This window comes from Lynx rufus, unplaced genomic scaffold, assembly GCF_022079265.1.
Source record: "Lynx rufus isolate CCGP_SWC_20201006 ecotype Redwood Valley unplaced genomic scaffold, mLynRuf1.p SCAF_13, whole genome shotgun sequence".
NCBI lineage: Eukaryota > Metazoa > Chordata > Mammalia > Carnivora > Felidae > Lynx > Lynx rufus.
The window spans coordinates 55,597,198-55,618,444 of NW_025814827.1; the positions used below are offsets into that span (position 1 = coordinate 55,597,198).

Genomic DNA, 21,247 nt, shown 5'->3' on the forward strand with positions numbered 1-21,247 from the left:
GTATGCACCTTAGTTAGTTTTCTCCCATGCCTTCCTCTTCTGTTCTTCCATCATGCTTCACTCTGGTTCAAGGTGTAGGGGAGACAGAACTTTACTTTTACCCTGTTAGGGTCTCCAGCAGGGCCTGAGCATTAAATTGGACGTAAAACAGAATATCAGAAGGAAAGCATACAGATTTTTTCCATGTACGTGGGAGACCCCATAGTAACATGAAAACCCAAAGAAGTGGCTAGGTGGGTCTCCAAGGAGCCCTGGTTCCTTTTTTTTTTTTTTTTTTTTTTTTTTTTTTCCATTTTGTGTAGCTGGAGGCCAAGATCCGGTGGTGCTTAGCGTTCACGGATACTGATGTGTGATTGCATTTAGGCCCTGCACCTGTTTTACTCCACGGATTATGATCCATTATTTTTTATTTTATTTAAAAAAAAAATTTTTTTTAACGTTTATTTATTTTTGAGACAGAGAGAGACAGAGCATGAACAGGGGAGGGACAGAGAGAGAGGGAGACACAGAATCTGAAACAGGCTCCAGGCTCTGAGCTGTCAACACAGAGCCTGACATGGGGCTTGAACTCGCGGACCGTGAGATCATAACCTGAGCGGAAGTCAGACACTTAACCAACTGAGCCACCCAGGCGCCCCTATGATCGATTATTATCATGATCTCGATTTGGCCAGTGGGAACCCTTTCAAAATGGCTCTTGTGTGCTTGACATGTCCACATCAGTGGCACATTGCTTTACTTTTTGGCACAGCTCCATGTTTCAGGGCATGATGAGGCCGATTGATACCCAGCCGTGTCCGCCAGTCTGGTGGCCTGGCTCCTTTGACCCTCCTGTGCGCACCGACCTGGATTCCTTTGAGGGAGGTGGTTACTTCCTGAAATAGGTCAAGGTGCTTTGGACTTCCTGGAGAGGCACTGGAGTCAAAGGCGGGGGAGAAGAGAACACCAGTGCCGGGGTTGGACTCCTTGCCCTGGCTCCATGTATTTTAACATCCCCTCGGGTGTGTGCCCACCCACCCACCCAGTGAAAGTCCCACAGAGGCGCAACAGGTCACATCTACGTGGCCTTCCCTTGACTGTGTCGCCACTGCCTGACTGGGTGGCAGGCACTGCTGTGCCTGCAAGGATGTGGGGCGGTACCTTGGAAGCACCGGCTACTCCCCATGACACCCCGGACAGGAAGCGTCGGCCATGCTAGGGCCCACTCTTGCATTTGCTGGATGCCAAAACCCACCTCCCCCCTCCACCCCTCACCCTGCTATTCCCCCAAAGCGCCAAAGCTAGGTCCCCAGGGATTCCACACCTCCACATCTCATGGGGGGGGGGGGGGGGCAGGCACATCCAGTGAAGGTGGTTGAGGTTTTATCTTTGGTGCCTGTCTGCTGGTCTCTGCCTGTAGATGGTGACATTAGAGGCTGGGGTCTCTCTGTGGCTTCCCGAAGGTCAACTGTTGGACTTCAAAGGCAGGGCCTCCTGAACCCGTGGAGGCAGTGGGACAGTAGCACTGAGACTGGGCTGGGGAGCGAACCAAGAGGAAGGGCGGGGGGCCGGGGGAAACGCAGTCTCCAGTTTGGGAGGCAGAACTAAAACCGAAAAGGCGTTTGTGGTCTCAGAGGTCAGGGATGGCAGTAGCCGGGTCCCTGAGGCCTCAGAGAGCCACACTCCCGGTGCGGTTCCGCCGCCAGCCCCCCTCTGTGATGCGCTCCAACTGTACTTTGAGTCTCTGGAGTTTCCTTCCCACAGGAGGAAAGAGAACAAGGACCTTTCCCTGGCGTTCTTCTCTGCACCCACCCGCAGCCCCAACAACCTGTCTCTGTCCCCAGGATGAAGCCCGTTTTCTCCTGGATGGGTGCTCTCTCTGACAGGCCCTCAGTGTCTCCCTCTTCAGGCCCTGCCAATTTAGCCTTAAGGGCCCAGCGCTAAGTCAGCCAGCTGGTCAGAACCCACAGGCCAGCTGCCTGTGTAAGTAAGGCCGTGAATTTGTGCGCCCGACCGACTGTGACGACAGCTGCCCCCGTCTCACTCCACCCCTACTCCCACTCTTCTGCGCCCCGACTCTGACTCTTAAGTCTGCGTTTTGCCGCCACACTCCACCCCACCCCCCCCACCCCCGCTCGCCCCCGCCCCTTTCTGCATACAGGTGGAGACCCCAGCGGTCCGGTCGGTCCGTGGCCAGAAAGCGGGTAAGATAGAAATATTTCATCCATCTCCCTCTCCCTCCGTCCGATGTAGCGGGAGAATCGGTACGGGTGGATTTACCACCCGTGCACAGAGTGTGAGTAATCACTGCTCTCTCAGCGGGAGCGCCCCCAGCCCCGCCATCCGTGGCTACAAGAACAGGTGCGAAGGCACGGGAAAACGGAAGTGCACCCGGACCACCGCCCTGTCCTCAGACTGACAAGAAACCTGAAGGGGCCGCTGAAGTTCTCGTCACGACTGGCAAGGCCCATGAGGGGGGCCCTGCTGCATTTCGTTTCGGCCAGTGTCAGCTTCGATGCAAGCGCACAATTGGCGATGGCTTGGAAAACCTCAGAGTGACAGTTCTGTCCCACAAGTAGATTAAGCTGGTCGGGGAAGAGGGTTTTCTGTCTCCGTAGAGCTGTATATTTATAGACCCTATGAGAAACAGGGAAGGAGGAGACAGAGAGACTGCAACTGGGAGCGACCGACGCAGCGACCGTCCTCGGAGGCAAGGCAGGAGATCGAGGAGGGGGAGTTTTCATGAAGGACGCCATGGTTGTTCCCGACCCGTGTGACGACCTGTACCCTTGTCAGCCTCGAGGGCTTGCCGAGGGCAGAACCTCTTTGCCCACGCGTTTGTCTGGAGCGGGAGCAGTGGGCGAATAAAAGTGGGGAAGGGCGCGGGACGGCGTGGGGCTGAGACAAGGCAGGAGCGGCGGGGACGTGGAGCGTCCACGGGCACGTGCAGGTAAACTGCGGGAAGAAGGCGCAGGTGTGTTCCCTGGCGGCAGCACACGAGCAGACGTAGGCAGGTGTTCCGTAAAGGTTTTACTTACTGACTTTGGCCTGTGGGAGAGGGGCTGCCGCGAGGCTGCAGGTGCCCGGGCGGGGCAGAGTTGGGGCGGGGCGCTGGGGGGCGGTGCCCCCCGCCCCGTGGCGCAAAAGCGTCAGGCACTTCCTTCGAGCCGGAATCGAACCAGCGACCTAAGGATGCCCACACGTATCCAGCCTACAGTCCTCCGCTCTACCAGCTGAGCTATCGAAGGGTGCACGCTGACAGGCCCGGGTCATTGCTTCTTCTTGAAATGACGGAGGCCACCACACTGGCAAGCCGGAGGTCCGGCATGCCTTGGCGTGGTTGGAAGGCCCTTTAGAAAAAAGAGCAGGGCCGACGCCGCCCCAGCGCCCCTTTCCGGGCAGAGGGAGCATATCCCCTGCGTTTGGCGGCTGCCCGGCCGGTGGCCCCAGCCTCCCGGGTCGCGATTGTCAAGATGCCTGGGCCGGGGCTCTCGCCTGTTGCATTTCCCCTCCCGGCGCTCCTTTCTACAGGTGGGGACTACAGCGGTCCGTGGCGGCAGTGGCGAGGAGGGGCGTCGGTGAAGCTCGCGTGTTGGTTGTGCGGGGGTGGCCTCGCGGAGGAGCGGAGGAGAACCCACTGGGATGGGCACTAGGTAGGCGGCTGCGAACCGCCTAACCACCTGCTGGTTTTTAAATGCCTTTAGTTCAAAATAATCCTTAGGCCAAAATGACATTTTTTTGGTGTGGCAGATTATGCCACCATACGAAGGCAATATCGTCTTGCCTGGATTATGCAAGCCTCCTGAACTAACTGACTGATTTCCCTGCTTTTGTCTTTAACAGCCTGATTTCTTATTTTTTATTAACAACGATAATAATAATTATAATGGTAATTATTATTTTGGGTGCCAAGCGGAGTGGGAGGCGGAGGACTCAGATCAAGGCACTCCTCTGCTCAAAACCTCCCAGCTCGGGGTTGCCTGGCTGGCTCAGTCAGTAGAGCATTTGACTCTTGATCTTGAGGTTGTGAGTTCGGGCCCCCGAATTGGATGCTGTGTGTATGTGTGTGTGTTGTGTGTGTGTGTGTGTGTGTGTGTGTGTGTGTGTGTTCCTTCTTCTTAAGATTTTATTTTTAAGTAACCTCTACACCCATCTTGGGTCTCCAACTCACGACCCCAAGATCAAGAGTCGCATGCCGCACCCACTGAACCAGCCGGGACCCCGATGTAGACCTTACTTCAAACACTAAACAAAACAAAAACTTTTGGTTCATTCACATTTAGAGTGTTACAATGATCTGCGCAGAGCGGAGTGGTCTGTGGAGATGCCTGATGGTCTGTTCTGAGGAGCAGCCAGCAGCATGATGGACCCGGCCAGGGACCACTTACACCTGAGATGGACTACAGAAAAACACTCCCAGAGATGGAAGTCCAAGTCAAGAGCGTCACCTGTACCCAAGGAGATGGCGGCAGCAGCAGCAAGTACCTGTGGTCGATTTCCAGGCGGACCTGAGATAGGTATTCTCAGCCGAGATGCCAAGAGGTGGTTAAAGTGGTACTGGAACATCTAGGTAGCTGATTTCCAAGTGAAGTAAAAATATTATCCATGGGGGGCGGGGGTGGTGATGGTGTGGGACCTCTTACAATGATCTACAAGACCCTCATGATCTTATCTCCAACCTAGTCACCTCTCTGACCTAATTTTGTACAACTCTTCAGTTTTGCGCTGGACACAGGGCCTCCTTGCTATTCTCCACACACAGTCCTACCTGGGCCTTTGGGCTAGCCGACCTTTGTGCCGGGGATGCTTCCTCTCCCTCCCCCTCCCCCTCCCCCTCCCCCTCCCCCTCCCCCTCCGTGATTGACTCCCTCACCTCCTTCAAGTCTTTGCTTGAAGCATAGCACCTTCTCGTGTAACCTCTTCTGAGCACCCACTAACAGCTAACACACTAATTAATTTACCTATTGTGTCCATTGTTGATTTTCTCCCACTCCCTCTGCCCCTTCTACAAAACATGAATGCCAAGAGGCCTTTTTGTTACCAGTTCCTCAAAGTGTCTGGCACAACAACAAACAGTTGTTGAATGGGCAAACAATGTCATCAAAGAGAACAGAAAATAAAAGGAGGGTCCAGGAGCCAGGGTTCAGCCAGGGGGAAGTGCCGGGTTATCTTGTTTCATCACCAGAGACTTTCTTAGGCTGAGAGCTGCAGAACTCTGAACACATAAGGACTGTTCCTGCACTGAGACTGTTTCCTGCACTGAGACTGGACCAGACTCTAGCATAGCTTCTAGCAGCACAAGGTTCTGTCCCTAAGTTTGACTTCCAGCCTGGGGAAGTTAAACACCTGACACAGGCCCCCAACCTGTGTTGTAAATAGGGCATTTATTAAAAAGGGCTTGCGATTGTGAATGTGGATCTCTTACAACTCTGAAGGGTCCCTCCCATCTCATGGACTTTGAAATGTGATGGGGAAGGAAGTAGGGCCTATCTCCCAGTCTGTGGGAGGAGAGCATCCTCAGTTCAGTAACTGCCAGCTAACAAACACAACCGCCTAACAGCAGTTACACCGAACTACCCTTTGTAACCTTTCACTTCTCTGACTGGACTGAGCCCGCTTCCTCTCATTCTTCCGGGAAAATGCCCAAATCACCTCCGCACAAATCGGATTGGAGCTCAGCTCTTTCCCCTACTGTCAGTAGTCACTGAATGACATCTTTTTTCACCACTTTACTTACTGTCTGCTGCGTTTACCTTTGACGGAGTCCAAGTCAGAAAGGACCAGAGGGCACTTGGTGGGGCCACCCTGTGTGCGTGGTGGGGTGGTACGAGGGGGAAAGGGCTGAAGGGCACCTGACCCTGGCCGCCCGGGGTCTCGGGCGACACGACTGGCTGCGGTTGAAGGGCACTGTTTAGCGTTTTATTTAGTTTTTCGTTCTTCAACACTTAGAATCCTGGTTTTTCTTCTAGCGTTACTAGGTCAGGCTACTGCAGGTTACTGAAGCCCTTTTATTCAGAAAGTCGCCATGGCTAAACATTGCCACGACTTCTTACTAGGGCAGCTGAGCACTTAACGTCAAGCGGCAGAAAGACCTTTCCTGAGTTTTCGATTATATTTGAAAATGAGTTTCGAACAAGCGAGGACAAAAACGGGCCGAAAGTTTCTTTTTGTTGAAAGGCAGGTTGACACCACATCCGAGCCCTGACCCGCCACCACTCCCGCTGGGCGCCGGGCGACCCCCGCCTTCTCGGGTCTCGCTGCTAGGTCCCGGACCCCTCGCCTCCTGCCCACCTGCGCCCGCTCCCCCCGGCATCGGCGGGTCTGCGCGGCCACTAGCACATCCGTTGTCCCAGAGCCGGAGACCGGATGCGGGGGACGTCATGGCAAGGCGTGGCGTATGTAGATGAGCATGCGCGCATTGGCTGCCGGTCCCGGACAGCCTGGGCGCGCACGTCCCGCGTGGGGGCTAGGCAAAGGCGCCCGAGGTTGTTTTGCCGTCGAGCGAGGTTGAGGCGGGGGACGTGCAGGGAGCGCGGGGTGCGGAGGCGGCGTGGAGGAAGTGACCGTGTGTGTGAAGCGCGGCGAGCGCGAGGGTGTGGGTCGAGGCGGGGCGAGCAACTCATACTTACCTGGCAGGGGAGATACCATGATCACGAAGGTGGTTTTCCCAGGGCGAGGCTTATCCATTGCACTCCGGATGTGCTGACCCCTGCGATTTCCCCAAATGTGGGAAACTCGACTGCATAATTTGTGGTAGTGGGGGACTGCGTTCGCGCTTTCCCCTGGCTTAGTGCGTTTCGAAGAACAGACCGCCCGTATGCTCGCTGTTTTCCGGGCTTTTTGTTTCTTTTTTCGGGGTGGGCGCCTGAGACGCCGGTGGTTGCGCCGCTGGTAGCCTGGCTGTGTATAGTGTGTATGCTTTGGTGCGGTGGGGCTTCTGGCCTGACCTGCTTTGGGGGGTCATGAGGGTTTTAGCGCTGGCCGGTGCGGTACCTAGGGCCGTTTCGGTGCTTGCTCTAGTTCTTAAAGCAGGGTTTGGTTTCTCGTTACGTTGCGGGCGTCACGCGCCAGAAGCTTGGCCTTGTTTTGAAGGGTTAATGCCCACCATTAACAGGGCCAAGCCTTGGCGGGAGTAAGTAACTATGCTAGAAAGCTCCAGCTGGCCCGGTCACGAACTCTCAACTGCCTTCTTTGCACCTGCTGGGGGTGTGATTTTACCATGACTATTTCTGGAGCTGGAAGTAGTTGCATTGGCTGGTGGAGGTGAAAGAAACACTCACCAGTGGGGTTTACTTACTTCTACGGTTTTGTATAGTTTTAAGAAAGATTCCTTCCGGTCCCCATCAGTCAATTCGGTTAAAACATTTTTGTGTCAAATTTAGGGCTGGGGTAGCTCTCTGGATACATACTGTATTAGTTTTACTTTGGTATTACTAGCCAAAGAAAGATTACTAACGGAGATGGCCCGGCCTTAGCTCTGCCAATAATCACCAATAATTGAATTGTTGTTGGACCTCTGGTAACTGTACGAATCATTTATACCTTGTCAGTTGCGTTCAGTACCAAAGTCAGTTATTCTAGAAAGCTTCAGTGTCAAGTCCTTGTGAAAACCATAGTCCAGTTCTGAACCTGAAGTGCTACTGGCTTCACTTGGAAAGCGTGAATCCAACTGGTTTTTTCTTTCACTTTTCTTTTCTTTCACTTTGATAGCTACATAAGTGACCCCAGTGAGCCTTTTCAGAAAGGGTAGCAGCTGCTTGCCACAGCGTAGAGGCACACCGGGGCAGGCACCCCCCCAGGGCACTGGCATCCGGAACTGAGAAATATGCTATTGGTTTAGAGTCTAATCCCCAAATTGGAGTTAAGCCTCCACTAGGACCAACCTTTAGTTTCATGACAAAATAAGTGGAAAAGGTTTTCAAAATTTGGGAAAAGTTGAGGGGATGACTCTTTAATAGCTGGTTTCATTTCTTCACAATACTTTTTCTAGGAACCAAACCATCCACAGGATCTCGGGAATTACCGTGCAATGTTTTGTCACTGGTTTCGCCTGTTCTGTAAAAGCTGAAACCTACTACTACTGTCTACGATACCCTACCTAGTCCACCAAATTTAAATTTTCTTTTTTTGGTAGCAGACTGGTTTACTGCAAAATTTTGAGACTTTGAGATTGTAACACGTTGCAGCCCTCTCCAGCTGATAACACGTCCTAAATATTTTACTTCAGTTTCACAATATTGCAACGTGTCTAGTGAGGAGGCCTTATGTCCCTTTGAGGGAAGGGATTGTAACAAAGCCAAAGTGTCCATTCCAAGAACGTTATTGACCTTTAATTTGGGAGGCTACCAGCAAATCATCTACATATTGAATAATTAATTGTAGATCCCGCTAGTGGGACTGTAAATGTCCTGATTTCCTTCAGAAATCTTTTCCATAAATATGGGATCCCGTAAATAAAAGCAAAAAGAATTTAGACTTGTCCACTAGAGGGACAGAAAAACAAGCAGAACATAGATCAGCTACAGAAATAAGCTTTGCAGATGACAGTGCTTAACGTCAAGATCATTGCAGAGTTAGAAACTATAGGAGTTAATGGTAATGGAGTAACAAATTTATTTTTCTAAGATCTTATACAAATCTATATACTGGTCAACCATTTCATCTCATAGATAAATGTCTCCTAGACTCTTTATAGACAGTGCTCTTTTAAAATGATTAAAATATCTCGTTTTTCTAATTCTTTTATCACTGGTTTTATTCCTTCTAATTGAGTTCTTAACAAAGGGTATTGTTTTACACCTGAGTATGGCTTATCTTTTTGTTAAGTTATTTTTATTGGTTCTATGTCTCTAAATGAGTACCATTATTCCCTAAGGCCCAACTCCATACATCTGTTTCTTTTCGGCTCTGTCTTCTCCAAGTGCAGTGAGAGACTGTCACTCTCCGCCACACACCCCTTTTCTTTCAGAAGGCACATACTTAGCAAATAACTGGGGACCTTTTCCTCCAGGGAGCTTCACCAGTATTCCATCTATATAATACAGAGTATGCTAGCCTTTACTTTGCACAGCAAGTCTTCCCCAACATGCTAACAGGAGAATCAGGACAAAGTGAAAACATTATGTTCCTCAGTCAGAGGACCTAGCTGTATAGGAACTGCAGAGGAAAAGGAACAAGTAGAAAGGTGACCTGAAAAACCAACAACCTATATTGTTCTCTCACCAGCTAGAACAGAAGACATTTCCAGGAAATTGCAGAATAAGCAGCAACAGTATCTAGCAGGAAAAGTAAGGCTATATTAGGCCAAGGAAAGTCTTTGACACACAAAGTTGGTTCACCAGTTCCCACCTCTGAGATTCTCTTAATCACCCAAATTTGAACCATTTACTGGTCCTTGCTTCCTTCCTTCCTTCCTTCCTTCCTTCCTTCCTCCCACCCTCCCTCCCTCCTTCCCTCTTTTCTTCCTCCCTCCCTCCCTCCCTCCCTTTCTCCCTTCCTTCCTCCCTCCCTCCCTTCCTTCCTTCTCAAAGTTAGCTAACATATCGTGCAATAATGGCTTGAGGATTAGAATTTAGTGATTCATCACTTACATATAACACCCAGTGCACATCCCAACAAGTGCCCTCCTTAATGCCCATCACCCATTTAGCCCACCAACACCCCCAACACCCTCCAGCAACCTTCAGTTTGTTCTCTGTACTTAAGAGTGTCTCCTGGTTTGCCTCTCTGTTTTTATCTTATTTTTCCTTCCCTTCCCCTATGTTCATCTATTTTGTTTCTTAACATTCCACATGAGTGAAATCATATGATGTTTATCTTCCTCTGACTTATTTTGCTTAGCATAATACAGTCTAGTTCCATCCACGTTGTTGCAAATGGCAAGAGTTCATTCTCTTTGACCGCCAAGTAATATTCCACTCTGTGTGTGTGTGGGGGGGGGGGTGGTGTGTGTGTGGTGTGTGGTGTGTATGCGCGCGCATGCGCACGCCACATTTATTAAAATTTTTATTTATTTTTAAATTTACATCCAAATTAGCATATAGTGCAACAATGATTTCAGGAGTAGATTCCTTAGTGCCCCTTACCCATTTAGCCCATCCCCCCTCCCACACCCCCTGTAACCCTCTGTTTGTTCTCCATATTTGAGTCTCTTATGTTTTGTCCCCCTCCCTGTTTTTATATTATTTTTGTGTCCCTTCCCTTATGTTCCTCTGTCTTGTCTCTTAAAGTCCTCATATGAGTGAAGTCATATGGTTTTGGCTTTCTCTGACTAATTTCACTTAGCATAAATACCCTCCAGTTCCATCCACGTAGTTGCAAATGGCAAGATTTCATTCTTTTTGATTGCTGAGTAACACTCCATTGTGTGTGTGTGTGTGTGTGTGTGTGTGTGCGTGTGTGTGTGTGTGTGTATACCACATCTTCTCCATCCATTCATCCATCGATGGACATTTTGGCTCTTTCCATACTTTGGCTATTGTTGATAGTGCTGCTGTCAACATTGGGGTGCTTGTGTCCCTTCAAAACGGCACACCTGTATCCCTTGGATAAATACCTAGTAGTGCAACTGCTGGGTCGTAGGGTAGTTCTATTTTTAGCTTTTTGAGGAACCTCCATACTGTTTTCCACAGTGGCTGCACCAGCTTGCATTCCCACCTACAGTGCAAAAGGGTTCCCCTTGCTGACATCTTCCTGAGTTAAAGAACCATCCAGAGGCATGTTGATGCCTGTCCTGCTATAGGTAAGCCAGGAGCAATTACAGTGGTGTTCCCAGCAAACCTTAGTTTCCCTACTGATTTCCATCAGGAGTTTGCTGTTCGAAATTTCTCACAATGTACCAGCATGGATCCAGGTGCAAATCATAATTGCTCTCAGTCTAACCACCTTTCTCCTAGCTCTCTTACTATCCAAACTCAAGGGAATGGTAGGAGGATTGGCAAGGTCACACAATTGTCCACATCTCCTCAGCAGTGTTGTTTGGGACAATTTAAAGGAGGAGAAAGATGAAGGAATTTAAAACTGCTGTTGTTAGCTGCTCAGAACTATTCACTAAAGGGTATAGTCCCTACTGTGGAAAACCTATGAAGGGAGCAAAAGAAGAAGGGAAAGCTATATGTATGTCATTAGTCGAACAAGCCAAGACATAGGAAGAGGGATTGTAGAAAGAGACCACAGAGAACAAAGAGGTTTCAGGAACAGAGGAATCAGGACAGAACCCTCCACTAAGAAATAATTAGTATGGACTCCTGGCTTACCTATAGCAGGACAGGCATCAACATGCCTCTGGATGGTTCTTTAACTCAGGAAGATGTCAGCAAGGGGAACCCTTTTGCACTGTAGGTGGGAATGCAAGCTGGTGCAGCCACTGTGGAAAACAGTATGGAGGTTCCTCAAAAAGCTAAAAATAGAACTACCCTACGACCCAGCAGTTGCACTACTAGGTATTTATCCAAGGGATACAGGTGTGCCGTTTTGAAGGGACACAAGCACCCCAATGTTGACAGCAGCACTATCAACAATAGCCAAAGTATGGAAAGAGCCAAAATGTCCATCGATGGATGAATGGATGGAGAAGATGTGGTATACACACACACACACACACGCACACACACACACACACACACACACACACAATGGAGTGTTACTCAGCAATCAAAAAGAATGAAATCTTGCCATTTGCAACTACGTGGATGGAACTGGAGGGTATTTATGCTAAGTGAAATTAGTCAGAGAAAGCCAAAACCATATGACTTCACTCATATGAGGACTTTAAGAGACAAGACAGAGGAACATAAGGGAAGGGACACAAAAATAATATAAAAACAGGGAGGGGGACAAAACATAAGAGACTCAAATATGGAGAACAAACAGAGGGTTACAGGGGGTGTGGGAGGGGGGATGGGCTAAATGGGTAAGGGGCACTAAGGAATCTACTCCTGAAATCATTGTTGCACTATATGCTAATTTGGATGTAAATTTAAAAATAAATAAAAATTTTAATAAATGTGGCGTGCGCATGCGCGCGCATACACACCACACACCACACACACACCACCCCCCCCCCCCACACACACACAGAGTGGAATATTACTTGGCGGTCAAAGAGAATGAACTCTTGCCATTTGCAACAACGTGGATGGAACTAGACTGTATTATGCTAAGCAAAATAAGTCAGAGGAAGATAAACATCATATGATTTCACTCATGTGGAATGTTAAGAAACAAAATAGATGAACATAGGGGAAGGGAAGGAAAAATAAGATAAAAACAGAGAGGCAAACCAGGAGACACTCTTAAGTACAGAGAACAAACTGAAGGTTGCTGGAGGGTGTTGGGGGTGTTGGTGGGCTAAATGGGTGATGGGCATTAAGGAGGGCACTTGTTGGGATGTGCACTGGGTGTTATATGTAAGTGATGAATCACTAAATTCTAATCCTCAAGCCATTATTGCACGATATGTTAGCTAACTTTGAGAAGGAAGGAAGGGAGGGAGGGAGGAAGGAAGGGAGAAAGGGAGGGAGGGAGGGAGGGAGGAAGAAAAGAGGGAAGGAGGGAGGGAGGGTGGGAGGAAGGAAGGAAGGAAGGAAGGAAGGAAGGAAGCAAGGACCAGTAAATGGTTCAAATTTGGGTGATTAAGAGAATCTCAGAGGTGGGAACTGGTGAACCAACTTTGTGTGTCAAAGACTTTCCTTGGCCTAATATAGCCTTACTTTTCCTGCTAGATACTGTTGCTGCTTATTCTGCAATTTCCTGGAAATGTCTTCTGTTCTAGCTGGTGAGAGAACAATATAGGTTGTTGGTTTTTCAGGTCACCTTTCTACTTGTTCCTTTTCCTCTGCAGTTCCTATACAGCTAGGTCCTCTGACTGAGGAACATAATGTTTTCACTTTGTCCTGATTCTCCTGTTAGCATGTTGGGGAAGACTTGCTGTGCAAAGTAAAGGCTAGCATACTCTGTATTATATAGATGGAATACTGGTGAAGCTCCCTGGAGGAAAAGGTCCCCAGTTATTTGCTAAGTATGTGCCTTCTGAAAGAAAAGGGGTGTGTGGCGGAGAGTGACAGTCTCTCACTGCACTTGGAGAAGACAGAGCCGAAAAGAAACAGATGTATGGAGTTGGGCCTTAGGGAATAATGGTACTCATTTAGAGACATAGAACCAATAAAAATAACTTAACAAAAAGATAAGCCATACTCAGGTGTAAAACAATACCCTTTGTTAAGAACTCAATTAGAAGGAATAAAACCAGTGATAAAAGAATTAGAAAAACGAGATATTTTAATCATTTTAAAAGAGCACTGTCTATAAAGAGTCTAGGAGACATTTATCTATGAGATGAAATGGTTGACCAGTATATAGATTTGTATAAGATCTTAGAAAAATAAATTTGTTACTCCATTACCATTAACTCCTATAGTTTCTAACTCTGCAATGATCTTGACGTTAAGCACTGTCATCTGCAAAGCTTATTTCTGTAGCTGATCTATGTTCTGCTTGTTTTTCTGTCCCTCTAGTGGACAAGTCTAAATTCTTTTTGCTTTTATTTACGGGATCCCATATTTATGGAAAAGATTTCTGAAGGAAATCAGGACATTTACAGTCCCACTAGCGGGATCTACAATTAATTATTCAATATGTAGATGATTTGCTGGTAGCCTCCCAAATTAAAGGTCAATAACGTTCTTGGAATGGACACTTTGGCTTTGTTACAATCCCTTCCCTCAAAGGGACATAAGGCCTCCTCACTAGACACGTTGCAATATTGTGAAACTGAAGTAAAATATTTAGGACGTGTTATCAGCTGGAGAGGGCTGCAACGTGTTACAATCTCAAAGTCTCAAAATTTTGCAGTAAACCAGTCTGCTACCAAAAAAAGAAAATTTAAATTTGGTGGACTAGGTAGGGTATCGTAGACAGTAGTAGTAGGTTTCAGCTTTTACAGAACAGGCGAAACCAGTGACAAAACATTGCACGGTAATTCCCGAGATCCTGTGGATGGTTTGGTTCCTAGAAAAAGTATTGTGAAGAAATGAAACCAGCTATTAAAGAGTCATCCCCTCAACTTTTCCCAAATTTTGAAAACCTTTTCCACTTATTTTGTCATGAAACTAAAGGTTGGTCCTAGTGGAGGCTTAACTCCAATTTGGGGATTAGACTCTAAACCAATAGCATATTTCTCAGTTCCGGATGCCAGTGCCCTGGGGGGGTGCCTGCCCCGGTGTGCCTCTACGCTGTGGCAAGCAGCTGCTACCCTTTCTGAAAAGGCTCACTGGGGTCACTTATGTAGCTATCAAAGTGAAAGAAAAGAAAAGTGAAAGAAAAAACCAGTTGGATTCACGCTTTCCAAGTGAAGCCAGTAGCACTTCAGGTTCAGAACTGGACTATGGTTTTCACAAGGACTTGACACTGAAGCTTTCTAGAATAACTGACTTTGGTACTGAACGCAACTGACAAGGTATAAATGATTCGTACAGTTACCAGAGGTCCAACAACAATTCAATTATTGGTGATTATTGGCAGAGCTAAGGCCGGGCCATCTCCGTTAGTAATCTTTCTTTGGCTAGTAATACCAAAGTAAAACTAATACAGTATGTATCCAGAGAGCTACCCCAGCCCTAAATTTGACACAAAAATGTTTTAACCGAATTGACTGATGGGGACCGGAAGGAATCTTTCTTAAAACTATACAAAACCGTAGAAGTAAGTAAACCCCACTGGTGAGTGTTTCTTTCACCTCCACCAGCCAATGCAACTACTTCCAGCTCCAGAAATAGTCATGGTAAAATCACACCCCCAGCAGGTGCAAAGAAGGCAGTTGAGAGTTCGTGACCGGGCCAGCTGGAGCTTTCTAGCATAGTTACTTACTCCCGCCAAGGCTTGGCCCTGTTAATGGTGGGCATTAACCCTTCAAAACAAGGCCAAGCTTCTGGCGCGTGACGCCCGCAACGTAACGAGAAACCAAACCCTGCTTTAAGAACTAGAGCAAGCACCGAAACGGCCCTAGGTACCGCACCGGCCAGCGCTAAAACCCTCATGACCCCCCAAAGCAGGTCAGGCCAGAAGCCCCACCGCACCAAAGCATACACACTATACACAGCCAGGCTACCAGCGGCGCAACCACCGGCGTCTCAGGCGCCCACCCCGAAAAAAGAAACAAAAAGCCCGGAAAACAGCGAGCATACGGGCGGTCTGTTCTTCGAAACGCACTAAGCCAGGGGAAAGCGCGAACGCAGTCCCCCACTACCACAAATTATGCAGTCGAGTTTCCCACATTTGGGGAAATCGCAGGGGTCAGCACATCCGGAGTGCAATGGATAAGCCTCGCCCTGGGAAAACCACCTTCGTGATCATGGTATCTCCCCTGCCAGGTAAGTATGAGTTGCTCGCCCCGCCTCGACCCACACCCTCGCGCTCGCCGCGCTTCACACACACGGTCACTTCCTCCACGCCGCCTCCGCACCCCGCGCTCCCTGCACGTCCCCCGCCTCAACCTCGCTCGACGGCAAAACAACCTCGGGCGCCTTTGCCTAGCCCCCACGCGGGACGTGCGCGCCCAGGCTGTCCGGGACCGGCAGCCAATGCGCGCATGCTCATCTACATACGCCACGCCTTGCCATGACGTCCCCCGCATCCGGTCTCCGGCTCTGGGACAACGGATGTGCTAGTGGCCGCGCAGACCCGCCGATGCCGGGGGGAGCGGGCGCAGGTGGGCAGGAGGCGAGGGGTCCGGGACCTAGCAGCGAGACCCGAGAAGGCGGGGGTCGCCCGGCGCCCAGCGGGAGTGGTGGCGGGTCAGGGCTCGGATGTGGTGTCAACCTGCCTTTCAACAAAAAGAAACTTTCGGCCCGTTTTTGTCCTCGCTTGTTCGAAACTCATTTTCAAATATAATCGAAAACTCAGGAAAGGTCTTTCTGCCGCTTGACGTTAAGTGCTCAGCTGCCCTAGTAAGAAGTCGTGGCAATGTTTAGCCATGGCGACTTTCTGAATAAAAGGGCTTCAGTAACCTGCAGTAGCCTGACCTAGTAACGCTAGAAGAAAAACCAGGATTCTAAGTGTTGAAGAACGAAAAACTAAATAAAACGCTAAACAGTGCCCTTCAACCGCAGCCAGTCGTGTCGCCCGAGACCCCGGGCGGCCAGGGTCAGGTGCCCTTCAGCCCTTTCCCCCTCGTACCACCCCACCACGCACACAGGGTGGCCCCACCAAGTGCCCTCTGGTCCTTTCTGACTTGGACTCCGTCAAAGGTAAACGCAGCAGACAGTAAGTAAAGTGGTGAAAAAAGATGTCATTCAGTGACTACTGACAGTAGGGGAAAGAGCTGAGCTCCAATCCGATTTGTGCGGAGGTGATTTGGGCATTTTCCCGGAAGAATGAGAGGAAGCGGGCTCAGTCCAGTCAGAGAAGTGAAAGGTTACAAAGGGTAGTTCGGTGTAACTGCTGTTAGGCGGTTGTGTTTGTTAGCTGGCAGTTACTGAACTGAGGATGCTCTCCTCCCACAGACTGGGAGATAGGCCCTACTTCCTTCCCCATCACATTTCAAAGTCCATGAGATGGGAGGGACCCTTCAGAGTTGTAAGAGATCCACATTCACAATCGCAAGCCCTTTTTAATAAATGCCCTATTTACAACACAGGTTGGGGGCCTGTGTCAGGTGTTTAACTTCCCCAGGCTGGAAGTCAAACTTAGGGACAGAACCTTGTGCTGCTAGAAGCTATGCTAGAGTCTGGTCCAGTCTCAGTGCAGGAAACAGTCTCAGTGCAGGAACAGTCCTTATGTGTTCAGAGTTCTGCAGCTCTCAGCCTAAGAAAGTCTCTGGTGATGAAACAAGATAACCCGGCACTTCCCCCTGGCTGAACCCTGGCTCCTGGACCCTCCTTTTATTTTCTGTTCTCTTTGATGACATTGTTTGCCCATTCAACAACTGTTTGTTGTTGTGCCAGACACTTTGAGGAACTGGTAACAAAAAGGCCTCTTGGCATTCATGTTTTGTAGAAGGGGCAGAGGGAGTGGGAGAAAATCAACAATGGACACAATAGGTAAATTAATTAGTGTGTTAGCTGTTAGTGGGTGCTCAGAAGAGGTTACACGAGAAGGTGCTATGCTTCAAGCAAAGACTTGAAGGAGGTGAGGGAGTCAATCACGGAGGGGGAGGGGGAGGGGGAGGGGGAGGGGGAGGGGGAGGGAGAGGAAGCATCCCCGGCACAAAGGTCGGCTAGCCCAAAGGCCCAGGTAGGACTGTGTGTGGAGAATAGCAAGGAGGCCCTGTGTCCAGCGCAAAACTGAAGAGTTGTACAAAATTAGGTCAGAGAGGTGACTAGGTTGGAGATAAGATCATGAGGGTCTTGTAGATCATTGTAAGAGGTCCCACACCATCACCACCCCCGCCCCCCATGGATAATATTTTTACTTCACTTGGAAATCAGCTACCTAGATGTTCCAGTACCACTTTAACCACCTCTTGGCATCTCGGCTGAGAATACCTATCTCAGGTCCGCCTGGAAATCGACCACAGGTACTTGCTGCTGCTGCCGCCATCTCCTTGGGTACAGGTGACGCTCTTGACTTGGACTTCCATCTCTGGGAGTGTTTTTCTGTAGTCCATCTCAGGTGTAAGTGGTCCCTGGCCGGGTCCATCATGCTGCTGGCTGCTCCTCAGAACAGACCATCAGGCATCTCCACAGACCACTCCGCTCTGCGCAGATCATTGTAACACTCTAAATGTGAATGAACCAAAAGTTTTTGTTTTGTTTAGTGTTTGAAGTAAGGTCTACATCGGGGTCCCGGCTGGTTCAGTGGGTGCGGCATGCGACTCTTGATCTTGGGGTCGTGAGTTGGAGACCCAAGATGGGTGTAGAGGTTACTTAAAAATAAAATCTTAAGAAGAAGGAACACACACACACACACACACACACACACACACACACAACACACACACATACACACAGCATCCAATTCGGGGGCCCGAACTCACAACCTCAAGATCAAGAGTCAAATGCTCTACTGACTGAGCCAGCCAGGCAACCCCGAGCTGGGAGGTTTTGAGCAGAGGAGTGCCTTGATCTGAGTCCTCCGCCTCCCACTCCGCTTGGCACCCAAAATAATAATTACCATTATAATTATTATTATCGTTGTTAATAAAAAATAAGAAATCAGGCTGTTAAAGACAAAAGCAGGGAAATCAGTCAGTTAGTTCAGGAGGCTTGCATAATCCAGGCAAGACGATATTGCCTTCGTATGGTGGCATAATCTGCCACACCAAAAAAATGTCATTTTGGCCTAAGGATTATTTTGAACTAAAGGCATTTAAAAACCAGCAGGTGGTTAGGCGGTTCGCAGCCGCCTACCTAGTGCCCATCCCAGTGGGTTCTCCTCCGCTCCTCCGCGAGGCCACCCCCGCACAACCAACACGCGAGCTTCACCGACGCCCCTCCTCGCCACTGCCGCCACGGACCGCTGTAGTCCCCACCTGTAGAAAGGAGCGCCGGGAGGGGAAATGCAACAGGCGAGAGCCCCGGCCCAGGCATCTTGACAATCGCGACCCGGGAGGCTGGGGCCACCGGCCGGGCAGCCGCCAAACGCAGGGGATATGCTCCCTCTGCCCGGAAAGGGGCGCTGGGGCGGCGTCGGCCCTGCTCTTTTTTCTAAAGGGCCTTCCAACCACGCCAAGGCATGCCGGACCTCCGGCTTGCCAGTGTGGTGGCCTCCGTCATTTCAAGAAGAAGCAATGACCCGGGCCTGTCAGCGTGCACCCTTCGATAGCTCAGCTGGTAGAGCGGAGGACTGTAGGCTGGATACGTGTGGGCATCCTTAGGTCGCTGGTTCGATTCCGGCTCGAAGGAAGTGCCTGACGCTTTTGCGCCACGGGGCGGGGGGCACCGCCCCCCAGCGCCCCGCCCCAACTCTGCCCCGCCCGGGCACCTGCAGCCTCGCGGCAGCCCCTCTCCCACAGGCCAAAGTCAGTAAGTAAAACCTTTACGGAACACCTGCCTACGTCTGCTCGTGTGCTGCCGCCAGGGAACACACCTGCGCCTTCTTCCCGCAGTTTACCTGCACGTGCCCGTGGACGCTCCACGTCCCCGCCGCTCCTGCCTTGTCTCAGCCCCACGCCGTCCCGCGCCCTTCCCCACTTTTATTCGCCCACTGCTCCCGCTCCAGACAAACGCGTGGGCAAAGAGGTTCTGCCCTCGGCAAGCCCTCGAGGCTGACAAGGGTACAGGTCGTCACACGGGTCGGGAACAACCATGGCGTCCTTCATGAAAACTCCCCCTCCTCGATCTCCTGCCTTGCCTCCGAGGACGGTCGCTGCGTCGGTCGCTCCCAGTTGCAGTCTCTCTGTCTCCTCCTTCCCTGTTTCTCATAGGGTCTATAAATATACAGCTCTACGGAGACAGAAAACCCTCTTCCCCGACCAGCTTAATCTACTTGTGGGACAGAACTGTCACTCTGAGGTTTTCCAAGCCATCGCCAATTGTGCGCTTGCATCGAAGCTGACACTGGCCGAAACGAAATGCAGCAGGGCCCCCCTCATGGGCCTTGCCAGTCGTGACGAGAACTTCAGCGGCCCCTTCAGGTTTCTTGTCAGTCTGAGGACAGGGCGGTGGTCCGGGTGCACTTCCGTTTTCCCGTGCCTTCGCACCTGTTCTTGTAGCCACGGATGGCGGGGCTGGGGGCGCTCCCGCTGAGAGAGCAGTGATTACTCACACTCTGTGCACGGGTGGTAAATCCACCCGTACCGATTCTCCCGCTACATCGGACGGAGGGAGAGGGAGATGGATGAAATATTTCTATCTTACCCGCTTTCTGGCCACGGACCGACCGGACCGCTGGGGTCTCCACCTGTATGCAGAAAGGGGCGGGGGCGAGCGGGGGTGGGGGGGGTGGGGTGGAGTGTGGCGGCAAAACGCAGACTTAAGAGTCAGAGTCGGGGCGCAGAAGAGTGGGAGTAGGGGTGGAGTGAGACGGGGGCAGCTGTCGTCACAGTCGGTCGGGCGCACAAATTCACGGCCTTACTTACACAGGCAGCTGGCCTGTGGGTTCTGACCAGCTGGCTGACTTAGCGCTGGGCCCTTAAGGCTAAATTGGCAGGGCCTGAAGAGGGAGACACTGAGGGCCTGTCAGAGAGAGCACCCATCCAGGAGAAAACGGGCTTCATCCTGGGGACAGAGACAGGTTGTTGGGGCTGCGGGTGGGTGCAGAGAAGAACGCCAGGGAAAGGTCCTTGTTCTCTTTCCTCCTGTGGGAAGGAAACTCCAGAGACTCAAAGTACAGTTGGAGCGCATCACAGAGGGGGGCTGGCGGCGGAACCGCACCGGGAGTGTGGCTCTCTGAGGCCTCAGGGACCCGGCTACTGCCATCCCTGACCTCTGAGACCACAAACGCCTTTTCGGTTTTAGTTCTGCCTCCCAAACTGGAGACTGCGTTTCCCCCGGCCCCCCGCCCTTCCTCTTGGTTCGCTCCCCAGCCCAGTCTCAGTGCTACTGTCCCACTGCCTCCACGGGTTCAGGAGGCCCTGCCTTTGAAGTCCAACAGTTGACCTTCGGGAAGCCACAGAGAGACCCCAGCCTCTAATGTCACCATCTACAGGCAGAGACCAGCAGACAGGCACCAAAGATAAAACCTCAACCACCTTCACTGGATGTGCCTGCCCCCCCCCCCCCCCCATGAGATGTGGAGGTGTGGAATCCCTGGGGACCTAGCTTTGGCGCTTTGGGGGAATAGCAGGGTGAGGGGTGGAGGGGGGAGGTGGGTTTTGGCATCCAGCAAATGCAAGAGTGGGCCCTAGCATGGCCGACGCTTCCTGTCCGGGGTGTCATGGGGAGTAGCCGGTGCTTCCAAGGTACCGCCCCACATCCTTGCAGGCACAGCAGTGCCTGCCACCCAGTCAGGCAGTGGCGACACAGTCAAGGGAAGGCCACGTAGATGTGACCTGTTGCGCCTCTGTGGGACTTTCACTGGGTGGGTGGGTGGGCACACACCCGAGGGGATGTTAAAATACATGGAGCCAGGGCAAGGAGTCCAACCCCGGCACTGGTGTTCTCTTCTCCCCCGCCTTTGACTCCAGTGCCTCTCCAGGAAGTCCAAAGCACCTTGACCTATTTCAGGAAGTAACCACCTCCCTCAAAGGAATCCAGGTCGGTGCGCACAGGAGGGTCAAAGGAGCCAGGCCACCAGACTGGCGGACACGGCTGGGTATCAATCGGCCTCATCATGCCCTGAAACATGGAGCTGTGCCAAAAAGTAAAGCAATGTGCCACTGATGTGGACATGT

At 50.8% G+C, this 21,247-nt stretch overlaps 4 non-coding genes across 4 annotated transcripts; 2 read left to right on the top strand and 2 right to left on the bottom strand.

Annotated features, from left to right (window-relative positions):
* Nucleotides 1–3,137: 3,137 nt before the first annotated feature.
* On the bottom strand, nt 3,138–3,227 carry TRNAY-GUA (transfer RNA tyrosine (anticodon GUA)). Its single transcript is given in 2 exon segments — nt 3,138–3,173; nt 3,191–3,227. It is a non-coding gene; the product is annotated as a tRNA-Tyr (tRNA).
* Nucleotides 3,228–6,600: 3,373 nt separating this feature from the next.
* Nucleotides 6,601–6,764, top strand: LOC124509010 (U1 spliceosomal RNA). Its single transcript, XR_006961371.1, has one exon. It is a non-coding gene; the product is annotated as a U1 spliceosomal RNA (small nuclear RNA).
* Nucleotides 6,765–15,191: 8,427 nt separating this feature from the next.
* On the bottom strand, nt 15,192–15,355 carry LOC124509021 (U1 spliceosomal RNA). The gene has a single exon (XR_006961382.1). It is a non-coding gene; the product is annotated as a U1 spliceosomal RNA (small nuclear RNA).
* Nucleotides 15,356–18,728: 3,373 nt separating this feature from the next.
* TRNAY-GUA (transfer RNA tyrosine (anticodon GUA)) lies at nt 18,729–18,818 on the top strand. Its single transcript is given in 2 exon segments — nt 18,729–18,765; nt 18,783–18,818. It is a non-coding gene; the product is annotated as a tRNA-Tyr (tRNA).
* The last annotated feature ends 2,429 nt before the right edge of the window (nt 18,819–21,247 follow it).